The sequence below is a fragment of the Thermobia domestica genome, chromosome 11, assembly GCF_964235325.1.
Source record: "Thermobia domestica chromosome 11, izTheDome1.hap1.1, whole genome shotgun sequence".
NCBI classification, from domain to species: domain Eukaryota; kingdom Metazoa; phylum Arthropoda; class Insecta; order Zygentoma; family Lepismatidae; genus Thermobia; species Thermobia domestica.
The window spans coordinates 32,953,386-32,976,969 of NC_137464.1; positions in this window are offsets into that span (position 1 = coordinate 32,953,386).

Consider the following 23,584-nt stretch of genomic DNA (forward strand, 5'->3'; position numbering starts at 1 on the left):
TCACTTGGCGGGGGCTGGGATCGAACTCGGGACCCCAAGCACCAGAGGTGAACGCTCTATCACTGAGCCACCGCGCCCACAAGACTTTTTGTGAGAACATTGAATCTATGCAAACGGCTAATGAATATAACATAGCTGACCGCGGGAATATGCAGTACCACAAGTGGCATCCACGCATATGTTTCTGTGATGACCTACCAAGTTTACTTAAGGTGACATAATTGGGAAGTGTTTTAGATTTTTTTTTCTTTTCTCTGGTGGCTTACTACCAATCAATGCACTTTAGTTATCACTTTTCCACGTCACCAAAGGACTGGACTTAAATAAAATTGGACATGATATAACTTACTTGAGGGATGAAATGTTACACCTCTAACGAACAGTCAATCTCCACCAAACTAACAACGAGAAGGCAGACTTTGGTAAGTGAACTTCAGGGCCATTTTTTTGCGAGGAGGTAGTGTACATTTAAAGAGTTAATATTACAAACTGGGAGAGCGCAATGGGCAAAAATAAGGGAGAACAACCGTCTTCAAAAGTTTTCTACTTGCCAGTTTGCTGTTCGACGCGCAAATTTATCATGTGACGGCGTGACAGAGTGAGTAAAGTGTACAACTCATATGCAAAGGGTCCCGGCTTCGATTCCCGTTCGAGTCAATCCTTGTTTTGTTTTTTTGCTTCTACTAATAAAGTAACTATTTGTAGCTATAAATAAAATATTAATTCACCATATGTTTATAATGAATAAAACAATAGAAATTTTAAAATCACTTGTAAAATCTTTCAATGTTTCATGTTAGTTAGCAAGAAAATTTAATCTATTCCGTAAATATACTGATATCACGAGTTATTATGGTTACGACAGTCAACGGCGCCGATTTCTCTGTAAATTTAAGGGAGGGACATTCATAAAAAATACATACAACAATGCATGTAACAATAAAAATCGCTGATTCCTCTCACTCTGCCACGCCGTCAATTGCTAAGTTTGCGCGTCGTACGATATATGCGTCGAGTAGAAAACTTCAAGATAACGATTTTTCTCCGTCATTTTTGTCCATTGCGCTCTCCCAGTTTGTAATATTAACTCTTTAAATGTGCACTACCACTTCACAGAAAATGGCCCCGAAGTTCACTTACCAAAGTGTGCCTTCTCCTTGTAAGTTTCCTTCTCATGTGGTCCAAAACTGGAGTCTTCACATGAGTTTGAAGTTTCAAAATAATTTATATACTTGTCACTTTCAAAATTTCAATTATTGATCCAAGTCCTTGGTTGGGAGATTGCTTCGTTCACAAAAAATTCCGAAACATTAAAATATCCGATGAACTGCTGCCACAATGGCAACCAGCCATACTACCCCAATGTTCAGTTTTTAAAATATACCTCACTAATGAGCACTAATCGAAATCCACTTCGATTCTATTTTTTTTTCATTGCGTGCAACACAAATCATCATTTTGGTTTAAATAGTAACTTTGCCGAATTTCGTGGATTTTTTTTAGAGATAACTACACGTCGACTTCATCTAATCATTGCCTGCACTGAAAGAACCTGGAATAACAGAGAAATTACTCCTAATTGGATAGTCCCTAATATCACAATAAAAAGACGCTCCTATGTCTCGAGAGCAAGAGCGTCATTTCAGACTCACGTCAGCTTGGAGGGGGGGGGGCAAGATGTTTTCTACTAGTATGTTAGTAGTCAATCGATTAAAGTATATGTATTTCTCGAACTCTTGGGGAGGGGTGATTGCCCCTCTTGACCTTTCTAAATGACGCCCCTGTTCGAGAGATAAAATAATATCGATCCAATAACAAGATATTAAATAAATATCGACCTAACAAATGTATTTTAACTTTCAAATTTAACTTCAAATAATTTTGAATAAATAAACGCAGATAAAATGGCTGATCTTTAGATGATTAATTTTTTGAAGTTTTTACGAAAATAGAATTTTGAAATTCCTTAAGATGACATTCTGTTTCGATTTTTCCATAAACAGCACAAAAGCAATGGAAAATGACAAAAATCCACCCTTAAATAATGTAAAAACCTAATATTTAAGCGAAATATATTAAAATAAGATATTAATAATATGTAAACATATAAATGATATAACATAACACACTAAAATTATTAACCCAAAATTTATAAAATAGACCTATAATTTCGCAAGGTTATACACCAAACAATAATTTACACAATATATTCGTTCATTTTAAACGAACTAACCTCTTAAGACAAATCCTAAACAGGGTGTTCCAAAACTCGCGGATCATAATTCATCAGGCAAGTGTATAATATATCATCTTCCGCGAGCTTTGGGTTAAAAAATCTGAACTTACGAGTTCCTTACTAATTTGATTTTTTCAAAGATAAACAGGACATGAAACAAGAAAATACACTCTCGCAATGGTGTAACTAAAGGCTTGCCCCCCGTAGACAGCGTGGACTAGGGCCCCTTCTCTATGTCCCATTTCACGATTTGGGGGGCTTCTGATGGCTTGGGTCTCCCCGCAATGCAGGGTCTGCGGGGCCCTTATTTACGCCCCTGCACTCTCGACGTGATATAAACAAGAGAAAGAAATGACACGAGAAAAATAATAGAATATCTAATCTCAAACCTAAAAATGAATACAGTAACAATACAACAGGAAACAGAAATACATAACCTAATCTTAACCTAGCATGAACTAATTATAGGGTCAATCTATGCAAAGTGATCGAGAAAAAGGAAAACTTGCCGCTCGACCTTTTCAAAAGAATCTATTTTTTTTTTATGAATGTTTATCCTATATCAGGGTACTTCAAAACCACAATTAATTATTTTTTTACAACATCCCATGGCGATGCACTTGCTGCTACCATTTTGCGTTTTTTCAATTTTAGTCGTTTACGTTGTCTTAAATATCTCAGCATGTATTTGTCCTACCAAATTGAAAATTGCTGGACGTCTCCAACTCGTGCAGAGCTAAAACTTTGATCTCTTAACGTTTTAGCCTAAAACCACTTGAAGCGGTTGAAATTAGGGTCTACAGTAGCAACATTTTTGGACATTGAAGACATGTTTGGGATGAGGAAACAATTGACGTAGAAGTCTCAATTTGTATGTGCGTGTAGTCCCGGGCCATAAGTTTATACACAAAATTTACAGATCTGTAGCTGCTTCCAAAGGCCTGCAAAAAAATCGTAAATTTGGGGAATTCTGCCAATTTGGTGTGTTTCACTGTCCAATATAGTTAGTCCTTTAGTATACCGTAACACACAACAAAGCGCGATATATATAAAATTCAAAATTCAAAATCTACATCCCATAAAAACATTTGGAAGGGTTTTATTGCTTCTCGTTCCTTTGACCTCTTTCCACAAGATTACTTGGGGCTGCGGTGGTTCAGTGGTAAAGCTTTCATCTCTGGTGCATGTGATCCTTAGTTCGATCCCAGATCAAGATGGAGTGGGTCAGTGGGTCGGTGGGTCAAGTTTTCTACGTGGGTCAGTGGGTCGTGGGTCAACAGCTTGTGACCCATTGTGACCCACCACCCACCATGACCCACTGCGACCCACCACCGACCATGACCCACTGCGACCCACCACCCACCGTGACCCACTGCGACCCACCGACTCAGTATGATTTATCGACCCTCTCTGCTCACTGCATTGTAGACAGTATCTTCTGAAGACTGATAGATTTGTCTCCGTTTTACTTTCAAGACCTTCATTTCCCTTCCTTTTCCACTTGTTTCTGTCTACTTATCTGAGGTGAGTACTGTATATCTAACCAAGTAAAAAAAAGAACTTCAGGCACTTTTGGATATTGATATTTTTAATAGTAATAATAGCAATAGGACTTACACTACTACTTGGCTTTCGAGACCTGTGAGTTTTCAAAGCTAACTACTGGAAAAAATACATTTTTGAGTCACTGTAATATATAAATTATTATATAAAAAATTGAATGTAACTATGTGCGCCTGATCATCACGGTCAAATTGCAAAGTCAAATGAAATTACTTTTGGTATATAGTTAGGCCTTAATCCAAATTGGGATGTTATATTGCTTTTATTATAATGCATAATATCCTAAGGAGGTAGTGAGGATCCGAATTTTTGCGAAAAAAAATGAGTATCTCCCAAGCCGTTAAACTTACGGAGCTGAAATTCAGTGTATTAACTCTTTATTGAAAATAAACAGAATGTGTCCTAGCATTTTTTTAAATTCTCCTTTATGTGGGGGGAGGCACTTTCTATATATGGAAAATTGGTAGTGAGTTGGTTTGTAAAAATGATCGAAAACGATCGATATTATTTAAGAAAAAAAATCAGAAACAAAAAATAAAGTGCTTGGCTTCATATATCCATTGCTTTCTGCTATAATAATTGCTGAAGCTTATGTTTATTATATGGAGCGCTTACAGCACAGGGCAATCAACCCATAAAGTTGTGAGAAAAATAGGCATACAATTTGTACTGTAAGCTTAATTACACGGAAATTTGAAGTTTGAATTGTACGCATAATTGTATGGAAAATTTTACACTTTTTCTCCCTTTACGTTGGTCTACTTGCTTTGATTTGGAACTTCGAAATTTCATCTTTTTTTCCACTAAAAAGTATTGATAATTCAACAAGGAAATAATTATACTATGATAATTTAATTGAAATTCATCGTAATTTGGCACATGGCAAACAGCAGTGTGGTAATTGAAGTTGAAGAAGGAGGGAAATTCCCATTCACCTCTGAACACTTTCCAGGAACCTGGTTCCCTTTCGCTTTCTAGACGGGGGAGGGAACTTGGTAATGCTATCAAACCTTCATGTGTAATTACAAAAATAAAATTTATAAACAAATAAGAAATAATCAGTTTATCAGGCTTTAATAGGCCCCATGCACGGTCCACGGTTTGTGCAAACAAGGCTGTTTGTGCAAACAATTTGACCGTGTATGGTGCTGTATGAACTGTTTTTCGCAAACGTTTGTGCACTTTTTCCACATCGAACTCGTTCAAAAATTGTTTACACGAACATGATGTTTGCGCAAACACGTGGACCGTGTATGGGCATGTTTGTGCAAACACGAGCTTTATTTCCGAGGCCTAGTGTACGGACGCTTATTTCTTGCGCTCTGGCATCAATGAATAGGAATTAAGAATTCTGGAGATAATTTATTGAACTTCATCGAAATTTACCTGAACTGTGGAAGGTAAAGAGTGAAGATTATAAAATCAGGAATCTGAAAAATGCAGCGTATGAGAAATTGGTGGCTAATATGAAGAAAATAGATTAGAAGGCGGATAGAGAATCAGTGAGGAATAAAATCAATTTTCCAGTATTTCACCACATGTAGTTGAATCCATTCGTAAATAATTTTTATAGTCCACAGTCAAACTTATCTCAAGTTCGGATATAACCTAGGTAAATTTTGATGACTAAACTTAGACCGTTTCTTGAACCACTCTTTTATCCACACCCTCTTCTTCCGTTTTGGTTTCGCAGGTCTTTCCGCTTCCAAAACACAATTAATTACTATCGCTAAACGAGCTGCTTCAGTGGACATGTTTACACGATCAAACTGAAAATTGAACTGAAGTTTGTGCAAACAGTTGAACCGTGTATGACCGAAGGTTTGCGCAAACACAATGTTTGCAGAAAATTGATGTTTGCACAAACCGTGGATCGTCTATGGGCCCCTTAATTGATAATTTATTCACAAGATTCCCTATCAAAGGTGGTAGATGAAGTTTCTGTTCTACATGGGTCGACATTGCCAACTGACATGGTCGATATGGAAAAGATGTTATATGGTGATAGAGAGATGATACTTCTTGCTGAGTATTTCAAACCTGACCAAGAAAAATCGTTATCAGACTTAAGTCTAACAAGTAGATTGTCGATGAGAAGTTGCAGAAATCGGGTAGAAATATTATCAATTTCCACGACAGAGTGCGAACGGGGATTTCCCCTTATGAATTTACAGATGACTGATATTAGAAATACACTAAGTGCTCAAACATTGTCTAACTTGTTGTTCATCAATGTTAATGGCCCACCGCTAGAGAAGCTCAAAGTAGACAAGCTAGTTATTTCTTGGCTGAAGGATGGACATCATTCCACTGCGGATGATTTACCGCCAAAAAATTACCAACAGGAAATAAATCCGATTTCAGATTTGTTTTAAGGTGGAAAATTACGAGTTACGGAAAATGTATACTTGTATTACTAATGGCTTATTTGTGTTATTCAACTTTGTACCTAATTTTTAGTGTCTCTTCTTTGCTTTAGGTAAACTACTTTGAATAAATATTCATAATAATTGCAATTATGCATATTTGTAACTTAAATTTAACGTGGTGTTTTAGTGATTACACAAATTACAATTATGAGCATACTTTATGGAGATGCTCTCACATAGGGTACCCGAGCACCTTTATACCCTATGAACAACTGATTTTTCAAGTCTTTTGTGAGAAAAATACTGTGAACTGAGAAACCATAACCTTTTCCATATTGTACAGGGATATTTTCCTGCGAATAGAAGTTTCTTGTGGAATGCGTTCAGAAATTAACACTTGCAAGAATACTCTCTAAGTACAAGTATATTTTAGGCACACACTAATTTCCCCCCACCTCGAACTGTTTTCAATTTCCTCACTGACAAACACTTTACAATTTTATATCGTAAAGGTCAGATCCACCGTTATTGTAACAGAGTGGTGCTTGAGCGATTGACTAGAAATTCAAACTCCGATTAGTGACAATTTCACAGTCTTGTTTTATTACAAGTGTAAACTCTTTAGTCAGTTCAGAAGAGGCCGTGGATTGTGTTCAGAGTTGACGATGGCTTTTGGTGAGTCAGAGTAGGTCAAAGTGGATGAGAGTGATTAATGATGGGTCACCGTAGGTGGTGGGTCATGGGGGTGGTGGGTCAGAGTGGGTCACGGTAGGTCGTGGGTCAAGTTTTCATTGACCCACGCCAACTCTGCCCAGATCGCGCGAAATGAATTTTGTGGTAGACAAACACCGTGTGTGTGAATTTTCTCGGGGTTCTCCCGTTTCCTCACACTTTATTCATTCCACCATTTCATTCATTTCTCATCCTCACCATCTCCTTTAACCTAGTCGGCATAACCGTAAGTCATAATTTCTGCTGAATTCGAGTCATTTCTGAAATAATTGATCACGGGGAATGACAAGTGAATAACAGTGACAACACTGTGCTGAAAAGATCGTAGCTGAAGCGAAAAGAAGGTCCATATAGAAGCTCACAGTGACGTCCAAGAAGGTTCTGCTGTGGATTTGGTAGGATTGGACAGAAATTGTGCATCACAAGCTGCTCGTTAGACTCGGGCTTGTGCTATCGACAATTAGCACGAATGGCCTATCAATTCAAAAGACACAGCCGGAACTTGTCATCAGGAAAAGTGTCGTATATCATGCTGACAACGCCAGAATGTATACAATTTAACGTCCCGTTAGAAATTTAGAGAACTTGGAAGGAAGATTTAATGCATCCACTGTATAACCCAGGACTGGCACCTCCAGACTATCATTTGTTTTAGTTTCTGCAGATGTCCCTTTAGTTTCAAAAGAGTCCTGTGAAAAATCTGTTACAATTTTTGACCAAAACCCACGGAAATTCTATAGCAACTGGATTATGGTGTTGCAAAGTGATAGATCATCGAACAAAATAGTGCATTTGAGCGTTTATAATGTTATTTGTAAATCAGAATAAGTTTATTCTCAATTTGGTCTCCAGATGATCGTTATTGAAATTAATCTTTGATTTAAAAAATCTAATGTCTACATTTTTCTAACTCTATACCAGGTTAATTCACCAGCGACAATCTTCACACAAACGCTTCAATGAAATCTTTGAGTTTTACGTCCTACGCTTATGCCGGCTAGGCTAAAGGAGACGGTGAGGATGAAAAATGAATGAAAAATAATGGAATGAAGAAAGTAGGAAGAAACGGGAGAACCCCGAGAAAACCCACGCATACCGTGTTTGTCCACTGCAAAGCCCACTTGGCGCAAGCTGGGATCGAACCAAGGACCCCATGCACCAGAGGTGAACGATTTTCTACTGATCCACCGAGGCTCCTTACAAGCACTTCAATAAAACCAAATATACCTATAACTAAAACACCATCGTGTCGTTGGAATAATGCTTCTAATGCACTAAATGACAAGCAGACAACTTGGTATGGAATTTTCCTCTAGGCAAAAACCAAATAAAATTTTATAATTCTTAAGATATTCTGTACCAGATGAAATATTTAATTAAAATGGTGATTTCATACAATATATTCAAAACTTAATTTTCACATAACATTTTTTTTTAAATTTAGTTTTTAAATAACAAAAGCATCAAATAACAACTCGGAAGAAATCAGACTAACAAATTAAAGAAAAAAAATGTGTTCATATGCCTAAATTATAACGAAAAATGTACTGAAATTTACGTAGCCGGCAGGCACAGAAATTTATTACGCTTGATCTCCCGCAGCTTCCGCTGCAGCAGCTGCTTCCGCTTCTGCAAGAGCTATCCGCTTGCTTCTTGGTACTCTCAATTTAACTGCTTTCAGCCCGAAGTCTTCTAATTGAACTCCAACCTCTTGTTCGGCAAACGTCTTCACTATTTTCTTTTTCCCTTGCGCTCTCTGGGCCGCTTCTTGTGCAAGTAATCGCTGATAATCGTCCATCGTGTACATTGGTGTTGAAACAGTATCTGCTTGATTGTATTGAGTGGTCTCGCTAATTAGTTCAGGTGGAAATTTCCACCGGGCTCCCTCTACATCAGTAGGAGTTGCATCAAGATCAATCTCAAAATCAGACATGTCTTCCAAATCGTCCTCATCTTCACCCGTTTTGTAGAATCGCAGTCTTACAGGCTCGTCATCTTCTGGTTCAGTTCCTTCCACGTATCGTTTTATTTCCGTTTTTAATGATACTGAGTAGACTCCTGCATGATATTTCAGACTCACTAAACATTCTTCTTTCTCAATTATTACTGGTTCCTCTTCCTCTTCTTCCTCCTCCTCTTCTTCTTCTTCTGGCGGTTCGACCTCATAATCAGACTCAAATCCACAGCCAAGAACCATTACTTGATATTCGTTTCTCTTCATATACGGTGGTGTATCATCTTTACCAGCCACTTCCCTGTCAAAACATGGACTCCACAACCATTTCATACTCTCTGGTAGCCGAGGAAATGCTTTGTTCCTTAAATACTCTCCTTCGTTCACTTTACTTATTACATCAAAATAATTACCAATATTCTTATTGTAAGCTTTTGAAATAAAATTAAGCATATTTTCCAAATTCCATTTCTTGGTAATATAATTTCCATTGATTTGGTTCATAATTGCTATGTTATCATCAGCATTCGAATCAACTCTATAGGGTAACATTGGTTTATTTATTTTATTACCTGATTTATAAAAACCACATAAGAAGTTAATTAGCGTAAACATTCTCCAGGCGTATTCTCGTGACTCTCCTGCACCAATCTCTTTCACATACATCTCTACTGAAGTCGGTTCGTAACTCGTACATGAAAGTGGTTGTAACGTTTTATCGGACAACCTGAAATTATCTCTATCCATATGTTCAAAAATGTTAATAAGTATAAAATATTTAACGCAGTGTTCGAGAAAATATAATAAAGGCAAATCAAGCTGCAACTCTTCAAACAATATGTCGTACCGGTAATTTTGAATTTCTTCGACGCTTTTTAATTTTAAATATTCTATTTTCATATTTTTGTCTACACACATGCGTCCCTTGTGCCATGCTTCCAGAACGTTTCCCTGAATTTTCTTGTAATATTTTAAGTGATTATCCTGAAGATTGAAACAACCATCTCCTCTTCCTCTAAAATCATTGTTAAATTTTACATTCAAATTTGCAGCTGAATTATTACAGTTTACAGGCCCTTTTGTACATATTGTTCTTCCACTTTTGTGTTTTCTGCATGGCTTCCCAGAACGTTCATTGTCAGGTGGCATTTGACGAGGACCACCCTTTTTGTAAACAAAAAAGTTTTTATCTTTATAGTTTCTGAACAAGGTAAACGTTGATCTTCCCAAAAATGTGATTCGTAGAAATAGATTGATTTTTCCTACTTCATTTTCTCCTTCTTCGGTAACTATATCAAAACTACCTTCCAATTTTTTTGACACTTCACTTTCGATCTTATTAACGGTTATTTCCTTTTCAATTTCTGTCCATAATTTTGACATATTAATGTTTGTGGTGCCAATAATGTACATTTCCGAATGATATTTCCTGTATACGACTACATAAATTGGATCATTTCTTACATTAGTTTGGAGTTCCTTAAGTGACAGTGGAAAGAGCAAGGACTTCCCAGCGTTAAACTTAACTAATATTTTTGAAGGATAGGCGGTCACATTGCTTGGTTGAGGTGGAGGCTGCAATACTTCTAACGGCTCAAAATGCAAAAAGGATATGGAGACTCGAAGAGGCGGTGGGTAGGGCAGATTATGTATAAATGTTTCAGGAATCCTTGTTGTAGTGATGAGAACATCATCAACTAGGAACTCAAACATAAATAACCTCGCTAAAACATCTTGTTGTTCCATTGTTTATCTTGGCTTCTTCTTGCAGTTAGTTAGAACAAAATTGATCACCAATAGAAAAAGAAAATTATAACTTACTTCGAACACATATAATCAATTAGATGGAACATTTATACCAAAATGTTGATACAGGACTTCTGGTACAGGGTAAACCACAAAACTATTTGATTAACTGGTATACCATCTTTGTAGAAGCAACAAATAGGAAATGAAAATTTTAACGAAATTTGATTTTATCTTATTACTTTGACAATCTTTGAAGAAACACTTGAAAATTTTGAGTCTTTAATGAAGCTTCGGATTTAAATTTAAGTTCACTCCATTTTTGTATAAACTATCACTTTTAGAAACAGCTGAATCACGAAAAGGGTAATATGCATAAATGATCAGAGTATGTTGTTCGTTTTGTGATATTGGTTATCAGTTAACTTCTACAACTATTTTAAAAGTATATTATGGAGGCAAATTATCTTAAGTACTTTGTATTTAAAATTATATGAACGGTGCAAATGAAGAATGTGGATCCGAGTAGATATCGGTGCATATAATTTGCATTTTAATAAAATAAACTGTTAGTATCTTAAACAATCGTAATATTGTAGATCCACAGCGCTGATCATAAATTTAATATACTGACAGTACATATTGCATAAACAATACAGAGCCGATCACAAATTGAACAGTATTCTGCCATTTTGTGGAGTTGCACTAAAAGATAAACTTAACGCTGTAATAAACTTTGAATCAAATTCTTGAAAATATTTGAGCTTGTATGCTTCTCTTTTTTGGTAATCTCGTAAAGAAAATTTGAACGTTTAATTGTTTTGTGCTAGAAGTAAATTATGCTATGTAGCACCTCGTGGAATTAACAAATACACATGTATATTTAACAAACATTATGTTTAGTTTCATTGCTCCAAACACAAATTAGGCATCTTTACATTCTTAAAGTTTCATTTTATTTTATTTTGTCATTGTAAGCGTCTTTCCTTATATTTCTGTTAATTATAATGAATCAGGTTCTACCCCATATGACTGAGTAATTTTCATTTAATTCACTTGATTAACTTATTGTATTTTCATTCCATGTTAACGCCATGCTTTTCTCCTTCTATGACCCAACATAATTACTATCTCAATCGTATACTAGTTGTGAAATTATAAATATACCAACAAAACGCAAACAGTGAAAAATATTGTTATTACCACATCGAACTTAAAATTGATACAGTAATCACTAAATATCCTCACAAATTATTACACAATGAACTATTTTCTAATAATAAACTGCAGATAGTATTTTTGCACATGTTGTGTAAACATGTGTAATGTTACATGTCATAAACCTGTATTGATCAAGTTTTATGTTGTTACATAACGCTTCTTTCACATTGATGTGGTGATTTGCCGTCGCCGCTTGCGGCAAACTGCCGCGTGAGAAATCTAATATAAATAAAATAAAAAGTTTGTTTGTGTGTCTGTCTGTCTGTGTTCGGCCTGAAGACCAGACGAGTGGACTGAGAGCTACCAAATTTTGGTCACGGGTACCTTGTCCAGACCCCAGATCAAGACGAAGCGTTCTTTTACAAATTTCGAACTATTGGGGTCTCAGAGGGGGCATTTACGTGGATCGACCTGGGGACGGACAAGTTGACCGAGAGTTACCAAATATTTATTTATATATTTATTTATTTAGTCTTCTTTTACATGGCAAAGTTAAGGCTAATCATGCCTTGTCTCCCACTTGACCATGCAATGATCATGATTAGTAATACAATAATCTTATATATAAAAGAGAACGCACAAATCCTTTGTTCCCTCATCACGCTAATACGGCTGAACCAATTTCTTTCATTTTTGGGGGGTTATTAGGATTTGGACCCTAGATGGTTTTTATCATATCACTTTAATTTTTAATTACCAGTGTCTTGAGATAATTGACCATTCAAGTGTCCATAACGTACAAATCCTTTGTTAGTTCATCATAGGTAAAAATAAACGTATTTATATGCAACCCGCATGACCGTGTCACTCGGCGGGTTAACATAAATGACAGGCGATATAATGTTAACATTTACTGCAATCTACTATGGTTTTTATCATATCACTTGAAAGCGAAAAAGTAAAAATTATCTAAGTAACAAAGTTTATTGCGTTCAGGGGTGACCGCAGCGAAGCGGGGCGGGTTAACATAAATGACAGGCGATATAATGTTAACATTTACTGCAATCTTCTATGTTTTTTATCATATCACTTGAAAGCGAAAAAGTAAAAATTATCTAAGTAACAAAGTTTATTGCGTTCCGGGGTGACCGCAGCGAAGCGGGGTGAACGCTGCTAGTAATAATAATAAAATATGCATAAAATATATAAAACACTCCGAATCACACACGCATCACATCACGTGCACACATGGATTATAACAAATAACCACATAATATAGTCACATTCATTTAGTGAACAAAAAAACAAATAAAAAGTAGGAACAATAAAAATCAGCATTTTTTCAGATGTTAGTAAGCCTTAATAAGACTTATGGAGGGTCTGTTCAACCGACTTCTTAAATAGATTGATTGTCTGTGATTGCCTTGTGTTGGATGGGAGGTTATTCCATGCACGGATAGTGGATGCAAAGAACGCATTCAAGTAGAATTTTGACTAATGTAGGGGAAGAGAAAGGAGTTTATTTACACCTGATCTTGTATTGTGATCGTGGTGAGCATTTAGTGGTCGCAAACGTTGAAATAAGTAGGAAGGTTGTTCAAACCGCAACGCCTTAAAGAGAAATGTGAGTCGATGCAAATAACGTCTATCGGCAAGTTTCAAAAGGCCCAGCTTTCTGTAGTATGGAGTTAAATGATTTGATCGTTTGAGATTATAAGCAAACCGTATTTTTTGGGTACGTTGCAAACGATACGCTAATTCTTCATTTAAGTCTCATAGAGCTACATCACAATATTCAAGGTGAGGAAATATGAGAGATTTTACAAATAGTAGCTTTGTTTCAGTGGATAGAATTTTCTTTAGTCTAGTGAGTGAATGCAAAGGCCAGAACGCTTTCTTACGTACAGCGTTAATGTGAGGTTTCCACTCAAGAAATTGATCTATTATTACCCCGAGATTTGTAACGATTTCAGAAAATCGAATAATTATTCCATTTATCTGTACTGTTGGTATATTTGATTGGTGCATTTGTATGAGTCGTTTAGAGGAGACGCAAATGCACTTCGATTTAAGTGGATTTATGGTTAATCCATTTTCTTTCGACTACAAGTAAATGCGGTGCAAATCGTCATTCATTTGTTGAATTGAATTGTCCAAGTTTTCAGGTAGACTTGAGATATAGATGTGAAAATCATCTGCGTATAGGTGATACTTACAGTATTGTATGACAGAAGGAAGGTCGTTAATGTACAGACAGAATAGGAGAGGACCAAGGACGCTTCCTTGAGGGACGCCGTGAGTGAGATTCCGTAGTGCAGAAGAAGTATCGGCTACGGTTACAAATTGCTTCCGTTCCTCTAGATAATTTTTAACCCATTTTATAGCACCATTGGAGAAGTTCAATTTCGTCGCCAATTTATGGAAGAGAATTTTATGTATAATTGATTGAAAAGCTTTAGAGAAATCTAGTAGAGCAAGAACAGTTACTTGCTTTCTATCCACTGCTAGTCTAATGTCGTCAGTAACATAAGTAACAGCTGTAGCAGTACTGTGGTACTTTCTGAAACCTGATTGAAACGGATCAAAAAAATGTATTTCATTAGATGGGTTCGAATTTGATCACTAACAATGTATTCTAATGCCTTTGAAAGAGCAGGTAAAATACTAATACTTGTGATATTACTTGTTTTGGGGAACGCTAGGACTTCAGCTGTTTTCCAAGCAGATGAAAAAGTGCCGCTCATAAGAAAACTGTTGAAAATATTAGTGATGGGATTTAGTATAAAAGGTAATTTTTTTAATAAATTCAATACTAATTTGGTCAGCTCCAGTAGCATTTGATTTTATTCTATTGATGGCCTTCATCACTGTTAGAGGACTGACACATTCAAAGGAAAATACGTCTTCAGTGCATTCTGGACTCTCATCATATGTAATTTTAGAATCTGCATTACTTAAAAATTTAATGTCACAAAAATTGTTATTAAGATCATCTGCAATAAATTTATTGTTAGCCATATTTTGTTTCCTACTGCTCTTGATTCTTAATATATTTAACTTTTTCCACAAAATTTTCGAGTTACCAGTGCTGTTCGCTAGGTTCGAGGCAAATTCCATTTTGGCTTTCCTAATTAAGTGTGTACGTCTATTTCGTAAGATTTTGTATTTCTTAAAACAATCGTCAGCTTGTACTGGATTATCTTTACGAGATTTCGTGTATTGTCTATAAGAGGAATCGCATTTAGCCATTAAATATAGAATTTCTTTAGTTATCCACGGGGTAGAAGATCGCGATACTTTGCGTTTAATGAGTGGAGCATGCTTATCAAGTAGTGTTAATATCGCGGTATTAAAGAAATTAAGTTGTTTGTCTACAGACGAAGAATTGTAGATTACCTGCCAAGGAATATTTGCCGCATCAAAGAAAAGGGCAGCTTCATTTATTTTATTCAAGTTTCTGTACGAAATAAGTTTTGACTGTCTCTTCGGAGTATGTATAGAGTATCAGGCGAACACTAGATCATGGTAAGATATACCTGGGATTGGCAATTCCCCATAGTGAACAATTTTTGCGGATTATTAGTTAAGATGAGATCGAGTAGTAATGTGATGTGGCAGTATGGAAATTGGGGTTTAGAGCACACATTGTCAGATTAAGGCCGGATAAAACATCACGAAATGTTTCACTTTCACTGTTCGACTTCAGCATGTTAAAATTAAAATCACCAAGAACTAAACAATTTTCATAAAAGGGTAAGTATTGCACTATTTCATCTTAGAAATTTTTAAAATTTGCTTTTGGCGGTCTGTGCACCGAACAGATTAGAACTTTTTTATTCCAGAAACCACATTCAATGATAATGTACTCTGTACAGAAGCTATATTCGTGTGGTGACATAGCCAGAATTTTAGTATCCACATCATTCCTCACATAGATACCAACTCCACCAGCGCCTTTTTGCGTTCTGTCGTTTCTTATGAACTGATAACCCGATAACTCATACAAGCTGCTATTCAAACCTGGCTTTGCCTTCGTTTCGGATACCAAAATCAAGTGCAGACTATTTTGAGGGAGAACAATAGTTTGAAATTCATCGAAAGAGTTTAGAAGGGACTGTGCGTTGAGGTGAATGACATTTAGGGTTGTCCCCGCTGCTGGTTTACCCAGTTCTGTTTGCAGTAAATGTGCCGTCGGGGGCGAAGGGGGAAGAAGGGGCGAGGAGAGAGAGGGTGGAAAACAAGGATGTTATAAAATAGGGGATCTGCCCATACGTATGTTCATCATATGAACTCAGTGAAGCCAAAAAACAACCGAGCATCGTCTGAACCAGCACGTCTGATTGGCTACTCTCGTTTCTGTCATGATTGTTGGCTCGAAACATTGCGATCTTAGTGGTTCGGAGTGGGCAGAGTAGGTGTGGCGAAGCTGTGACGTATGGCTTCACGATTTTGTTGTAAGGGCAGATCCTCTATTTTATAACATCCTTGATGGAAAGTGATCTTCAGTCCCGTTAGGGGAGGAGTAGGTGCAGAAATATTTTTGTGGAAGTTGAAGTCGGTGTTGCTAACTCTGGCAGTTTTTTCTGAGGCATGCTAAAATTTAAGTACTGTTAACAGTAAGTAAAAAGTAAATACATATATAAAAAACCTTATAATGTAGGCTACTGTGCAGTGTGGGGGAGGAGATGTGAAATAGAATAAAGATAATGAATATTAAATAGAGTCTGAATATTGATTAATTAATTTAGAATACTATGCACATTATCTAGCACAGTCGGTACAGCTATTTAAAAGTCGGTAGAGCAAAATATTACTTGAACTGATAAAGTTATCAAACTGAACAAAATGAATTATTAATTACTTAAATTTTGAAGAAAGATGAGACTCTACTTTACAAGGTGTTAGATGTGGTTTTACTCCAGGTATTACTAGACAATACTCTCACTCACTTATGCAACACATGAGTGTTCCGCACAATCAAGTTTGACAGGATTAGCACAACTCCAAACAGGTGGAAGAGAAATGTGTCACATAAAAATTCTACATACCTTGACTGACATCCTAGGGTAGAATATATGCAATTCAGATTCAGGTGAAAAGACAGCTTTAATGCCACAACACACGATAAATATGTATACACACTTTTTACACGAAGATAAAAAAATATTTTAATTAATTTTGAATGAAATTTGGAATGTTCGCCGAAATATAATAAATTGACTTTTGAGCCCTTTTCTACCACATTGAAAGTTCGTGCACGTTATATGAGGATGAATGCAGCTTCCTGGATGCTCCTGATGGATTTCCTATCCTTGGTTCCTGCGGTGGCATCATTATCTTCCCACTTAATGAGACGTAGGTCCAACGCTGGCGTCGCTTCTCTTCCCATTGAAGCGAGACTTTCTGGAACTCTGGAGCTTCTCCTGTTGATCTTCTCAAAAGGACTGTAGCTGCACTCAATTTGATTGTGATGTAGTTGACCGATTGTCTCGCCTACCTAACGCGATCCAGCCCGCTAAGTGGCTAAGATGCGTCTAATTAATTTTCATCACCCTAATAGCAAAGGGAAGATGACTCTGAAGTTGTGTTAGCCCGCATTACTTGGTCGATGGTCGAGTTGTAGTTTTATTGTTTACGGTTTTAGTCTGTTCCACCCGTGACAACGTCCTGCCACATCACAATAGCTTTACAAATTTTCATTAAAACGATAAGAGTTCCGCTCTCTTGTATATTCTCGTCTTACTAGTCTGTTGTTTGATTAATGGCGGTTAATAGTTTAGTCCACACAACGACGAGTCTCTTTCTGCTTACACACTCAAAGCAATAGAACCACTATGAATATGCTCAACTCCAAGTATGAGCAACAAGGTGTCTATAATAATACACCACAGCTTGAAGAATCATACTTCTCACACGAACAAATAGCGAATCTCGATATGAACGCACAGCGAAAGACACAACGAATGAAATAGTGTGATCTTACGAGTATACAGCGAATCATCTCATGAACAAACAGCAAATGATATGATGAACAAACAGCGAATGATCCAGTCTCTCCCCTGCTCTTTGCTTTTAACCACCCACATGTTTGTGCAGAAGTTCGGACTCGCTCCTTGCCTACCCAGAATTCTTATGGCGGGGGTGTTTCGGTGAGAGGGGTTGTCACCACAGGTTATTGTCCTTCCTGACCCGATTACTACACTTTGCCTGTTTTCTTCCTTAATTATTCGAAATTGTCAATCGATATTTAAAATCTAACACTGGTACAGTGTTCTACGAAGCTCAGGCTTTCATTCGATATGCGATTCTCATTATTATTGTCACCAATAAACACTCTAATTAACTAAAATCATTACCTATACACTTCGATGATGAGTTTTTGCACATTTTCTGCACTGTTAAGCCGGTGCTGCCACCTTTCGGAGTTCCTCATAGGTATCTCCTCTGCATGAGAGGCATTTGTATATACATGTATCCACCAAAGTTTTATTGTTTTTGATTGAATTAATCACTTTCTCACATGAAACATATTAAAATAAACAACTACTGTATATACATCAATACATATTCTCTAAACATATGACATGCTGTCATTATGGGATAACTGAGTATTAAGCAATTTTGTTAGGTTTGGTGCTGTTTTTCTACTCAGGACGTCCTCTGCTTCAACACGAGCATTGCTGCTCTTCCAAGCATCGCGTCTGTCCCCTAGTATGATACTGCTGGACTTATCATCCCGAATCAAAACAAGCCATTCTTTTAATAATACATAATATATATAAGAACACGGCTAATCTATACTATATACTACCATAACGAAAACTTCAAGAAAATTTCTACATAGATAAAGAATTATTTGTGGAAGCATTTTTGTTAACAGGGGTGAAGGTTTCTATCAAGAATACTCTCTCCTTGGCTTTTCTTCCCCAAGCAGCGAAGAATTTCAGAATCCTAGGTCCGTCTTGAGTTGGCGGAAAAGTTCGTTGCCGATGAAGCCATCGAAGAAATAGGTGTGAGATATGGTCAGAACCCAATTTTGTAGCACCTCTTTGTATTCCAGTTTTCACACGTACATACGAACTCTAGAGAATGTTTCCAACAATAGCCGTTCTCGACATCTTGTCTCCTGGTTCCAGTGTCTCTTACTGCGGTGCTATTATCGACTATATATTTTCTATTACTGTAGGTACATGAAATTCACCTATTTGTACCTGTACTTCCTAATATGTGGTTAGGAACGATATAGCATGTGCTTCTAACCAAGCGTATGCTTTTTCTTCAGACAACGACTCTCGTCTTTAAATTTTTTTTTCTATGCTGCGCAAACCAAGAGAGCTGAGTTCTATAACTTGGTATATATTCTCAAATAGGATATCTATCAAAACTATACATTGAATTAAATATACATCGACGTTACGATTAATAAAATATATCTCAATTAAATCCTTCACATTAATTAAATACCCTACACAATAATAATAACAGTAATAACAATATACAACAAATCAACTTAAAGCTATGTTCTTGCTCCCACAACTAATCCTTTATTTGATTACTCAATTATATATTCAAAATATTGATACACAAAATAAACATTACTCCATATGCAAATAAGCAATATAATCGTATGCATGAATTAATTATCCCCAATTATATTAAATTTACATATACATTCGTCTGTTCTATACATTATCCCCTTATGAGGAATATACAAGGTTATTCCAATAATCCTTGCATTTTCCCTACATTTGGATTTCATTACATGTTCACATAAACACAATAACACTAAAAAGATATTGAAAACATACGTACATAAAAGAAATTACACTACATAAAAAGAAATCACACTGAATAATACTAAACTACTAGGCTAAGCTACATACATATCATCTATGCGGAGTACACTCTTGTAACTGCAGTGAGGTACGAACGCGAGAAACAGGTTTCTGCTTCTTCTCTGGTTTCTTCTTTTTTTTTTTTCATGGTGGAACATCGGCACTCTGCTGCGAAAAGGTGTCTCACTCGACGAACCTCTTTAAATGGAAACAATTTCGTTTCATTATGTGTCACGGGATCTCCCAAGGTATACACATTTGTATCGATTTTAGACAGGACAAGAATATAGCAGTAGCATCTTCTACGTGATTCCCTGGAATGCATCTGATTTAGGGAAATTACGCACCAATACTAAATCACCATCTTCAAATTGCACTGTTTGGTGTCGTTTATCGAATTTTCTTTCTCTCTCTCGTGCATTCTTCTTAAGATTCTTGGCCGCTATCTCCGAGCAGTATTGTATACTCTTGTGCCTTTCCACTTCTGGGATTTCAAATATTCTTGCAACTTCTTTTGACATAGACTGTCCGAAGTGCACCTCATACGGGCTAAGATTTGTCGACAGATGTATCGTAGAAATCAGGCACTTTTCGATTTTCTTTATGTATTTTGGCCATTCTCTCTGCTTGTCATGGCACAATTTTCTTAACATTCTCACTGTCGATTTTACCCCTACTTCCGCCATATTTCCTTGTGGATATAACCAGTTAGCCACGAGTGAGCTTAGGAATAATCACATACGTAAAGGTTCGTAAGTATATTCCCTATAGTGATGAGCAAATGCACCCAGTTTTGGTCTTCGTCTTGCACACCTAGTCTTGGTCTTGGTCTTGCTTGCAAGAGTCTTGCAAGTCATGTTTTTAAGAAATCTCATGCTTTTGATAGGTAAATTTCACTCTGGATATAAGGAATAATAAATTCTACAATGCGCCAATAGTAACGGAAATAAAATGTAAGTTTCTAAATGTAATATAGTTTACCGTCATGTAAGCATGATGATAGTAAACAATAATCTTTATTTCGTTTTCAATGGGTGCCACGCTTCCTACTTATAAGATAAATCACCACGTTTCGTAATCTTTTTATATGTTTTAACAGATCCAATACTCCAGTGGTTCCCAAACTGGGAAGGCTACCCCTGAGACTCACAAAAAATTAGGACGGCACAGATTACTGAAATATCATGAATTGCAAAATTAGTTTTACACTCTAAAGGTATCAGATTTTTTTTCTTTTCAATCTAATCTTTGTATTCTATTGTATCGAACAAATTAAATATTCAGATTTGGTTTTACTGATTCCAATATGTACTCTATGGGGCAGAAACATTTTTACTTAAAAATAAATAAAAATAATAATAATAATAATATAATAAAATAATGAAATATTGTTGTTTGTTTTCTTGTATGATGTTCCCTTTCCTTGAGATTACATGCTATGTTGAATGTATCACTGACTAGTGACACCGAACCTACTGGGCCCGTATGGGCTCGTCATCAGCAGTCACTGATACACTCACCATGCCAATCATCTACGGAAAATAGAACTCAAATTTTGGCCCGAAATATAAAGCTTCCAAACTCTGTTCCATCTCAACCCGCAGCCCGATATCCAGGCCTGCAGTTCATCATTCACATCCCATCCGGAAACAGGTTGTGAACCACGACTACAGACACAGGACACCGACCCCCGAGTGGAGCTGGCACTGAGCACAAAGAAGATCTTGATGTTGTCTGTGAAAGTCCTATCTGAATTTAAAAAAAAAAAAAAAACCTCTTGAAACAGAATTTTGTAATAAATAAAAAAAAAGAATCCAAACTGAGATTTTGATAGAAATTGATAAAATGAGAAATTTCTACAGATTCGGTTGTTTTCAACTCGGTCACACTAAGGAAAGTCTCTTCCCTGAATTTCACAGCTATTTCATTTCCCCAGTAAACTTATTCTGCACATACCGCTCTTGTTTTTTTTATGCTTCGCATGCGTACCAAAAACATCGACTACATATTTCTACTATTTCTCAAAATTACAAGCTAATTAGATTTCGTATTCAAAAAGAAAGATGCATTCACGGCTAGTAAGTTTTATTTTCTTTCAAAATATTCATGAACGTAACACGAAATATTCGTTAACAGGAAAATGTTTACATTGAACTGACATACCCATCAAAATAAAATTTAATAAAATCGATTTCTATACTTTCAAAGCCAAAACATTATTTACTTTTGTTTATATTCTTGAAATATTATATTCTTTGATATTCATTGAATATTCTTGCCTTCTAGAGCATTTCCATGGTATCGACACGCAAAACAAACAAAAGAGTACAATAGAAAATACAAAATACTACCGAAAATAATAAATTCACTGCCTACAGATTGTGGTTAGCTTAATTTGCCTTTTGTTTACATATATTCCTTGGTGCTTACACTCTTCTGTGCATCGAGATCGTGGCCGGCGTAGAGGATTTACGCTCTTCGCGACCTCTTGTCAGCTCGGACCCACATGACAATCTAGCACAGGCAAGACATGCATATAATATATTCACACAACTTAAACCTAAAGCCCTAATCTAACTAAACTAACTTAACCTAAACAAGTATATATATTAAAAAAAAAAAATCACACATACATTTCCTAAAGCACCATACTTAACTTGCATTTATATTTTGTTTTCGCTACCACATTTCTACCGAAGACGCAGTGGTTAGTTTTGCATCAGTGTCGTTCTGAATTAATTTCTTAAAAGAAGAAAATATTTACTAGTAATTATCAACATTGTAATTCTAACTTGATGGGTATCAGTTTTCTAAAATAGTACGTAGGTTTAACCTATTGATGAACGTTTTCGGTTATCGGTACGCAAGATGCATGTACCCTTGCACTCGACAATAGCCGTGATACTGACACTTGTTTACATCTTCAACATTCATAATCATTCTACGTCAAACCAAAGAAAACATGCCAAAATGAATAAAGGTTGAATTTTGAGCAGAATTACCGAAATAAATAATTTCTAGATTTTGGGGAATCTAAAACATCTTTCATCACTGGGGAAAATGTGTGTGAGGTACACACATTTTCTTGAGATTACGACAATCGCTCTGCTGAGATTCTAGCTTTCTTTCCCCCCCCATCGAATGAAAACACGATGTCACATTGCCTAAATCTACATGCGTGCGGCGTTGAGGGAAACTTTACGAATTTAGTGCTTCATATTACAAGTATTACACAAACACCAGAAAATATATTCACTCATGATAGTTTGCCAGAACAAGGAAAAATTTGAATCCAAATACCTGAGTTTCACTTTCACTGTTCCTTACTTACTTGACATCCTCTTCTTACACCAAGATTAAACGGATATGTTAAACAACAAAAAAGTCCTGATAACTTCCACCCGAGGTTCCTGGGAAACTCGTGATACGTGGTCTCAAAAATAATTTTTGGAAAACTCCTTCAGCACCTTTCCAGAAAAGCCGTCGAGCGTGGCTTGACTTCTTTTTCCTCGGGTCTGCACCACTACTCAATATTCTTTCTCTCTCTTCCACCGTCTCCTCTTTCTTCTCTTAGGTTCTCTGGTGGACCGAGAACGCAAAATTTGCTAAGGAGCTCATTCCATACCACTGGATAGCTACAGGCTAGTATCCGTTATGTTATGCGAAATTACTTCACAATTGTCTTATTTCCGGATTAACAATTTGTTGAAACACCAAATGTCGTACAGTTATCTCTTCCAATATTCGCCAAAACGAAGAATTTGACACAATTTTCACGTGATTACAAATTATTCCACTTTTTCGCAGACGCTAAACACTGCACGTCTGACTCTTGAAATGGCTGACGCCGTAAGACAAAGAGTTACGAGAAGATGATCCCCAATTGGAAGATAATTATGACGTAATCATAGGATGATAGGCTTCTGAGTGAAGATCAAAGAGAACCGAAATCTCAGCCGCAGCTGTGATTGTGGATTAGCCAATCAGA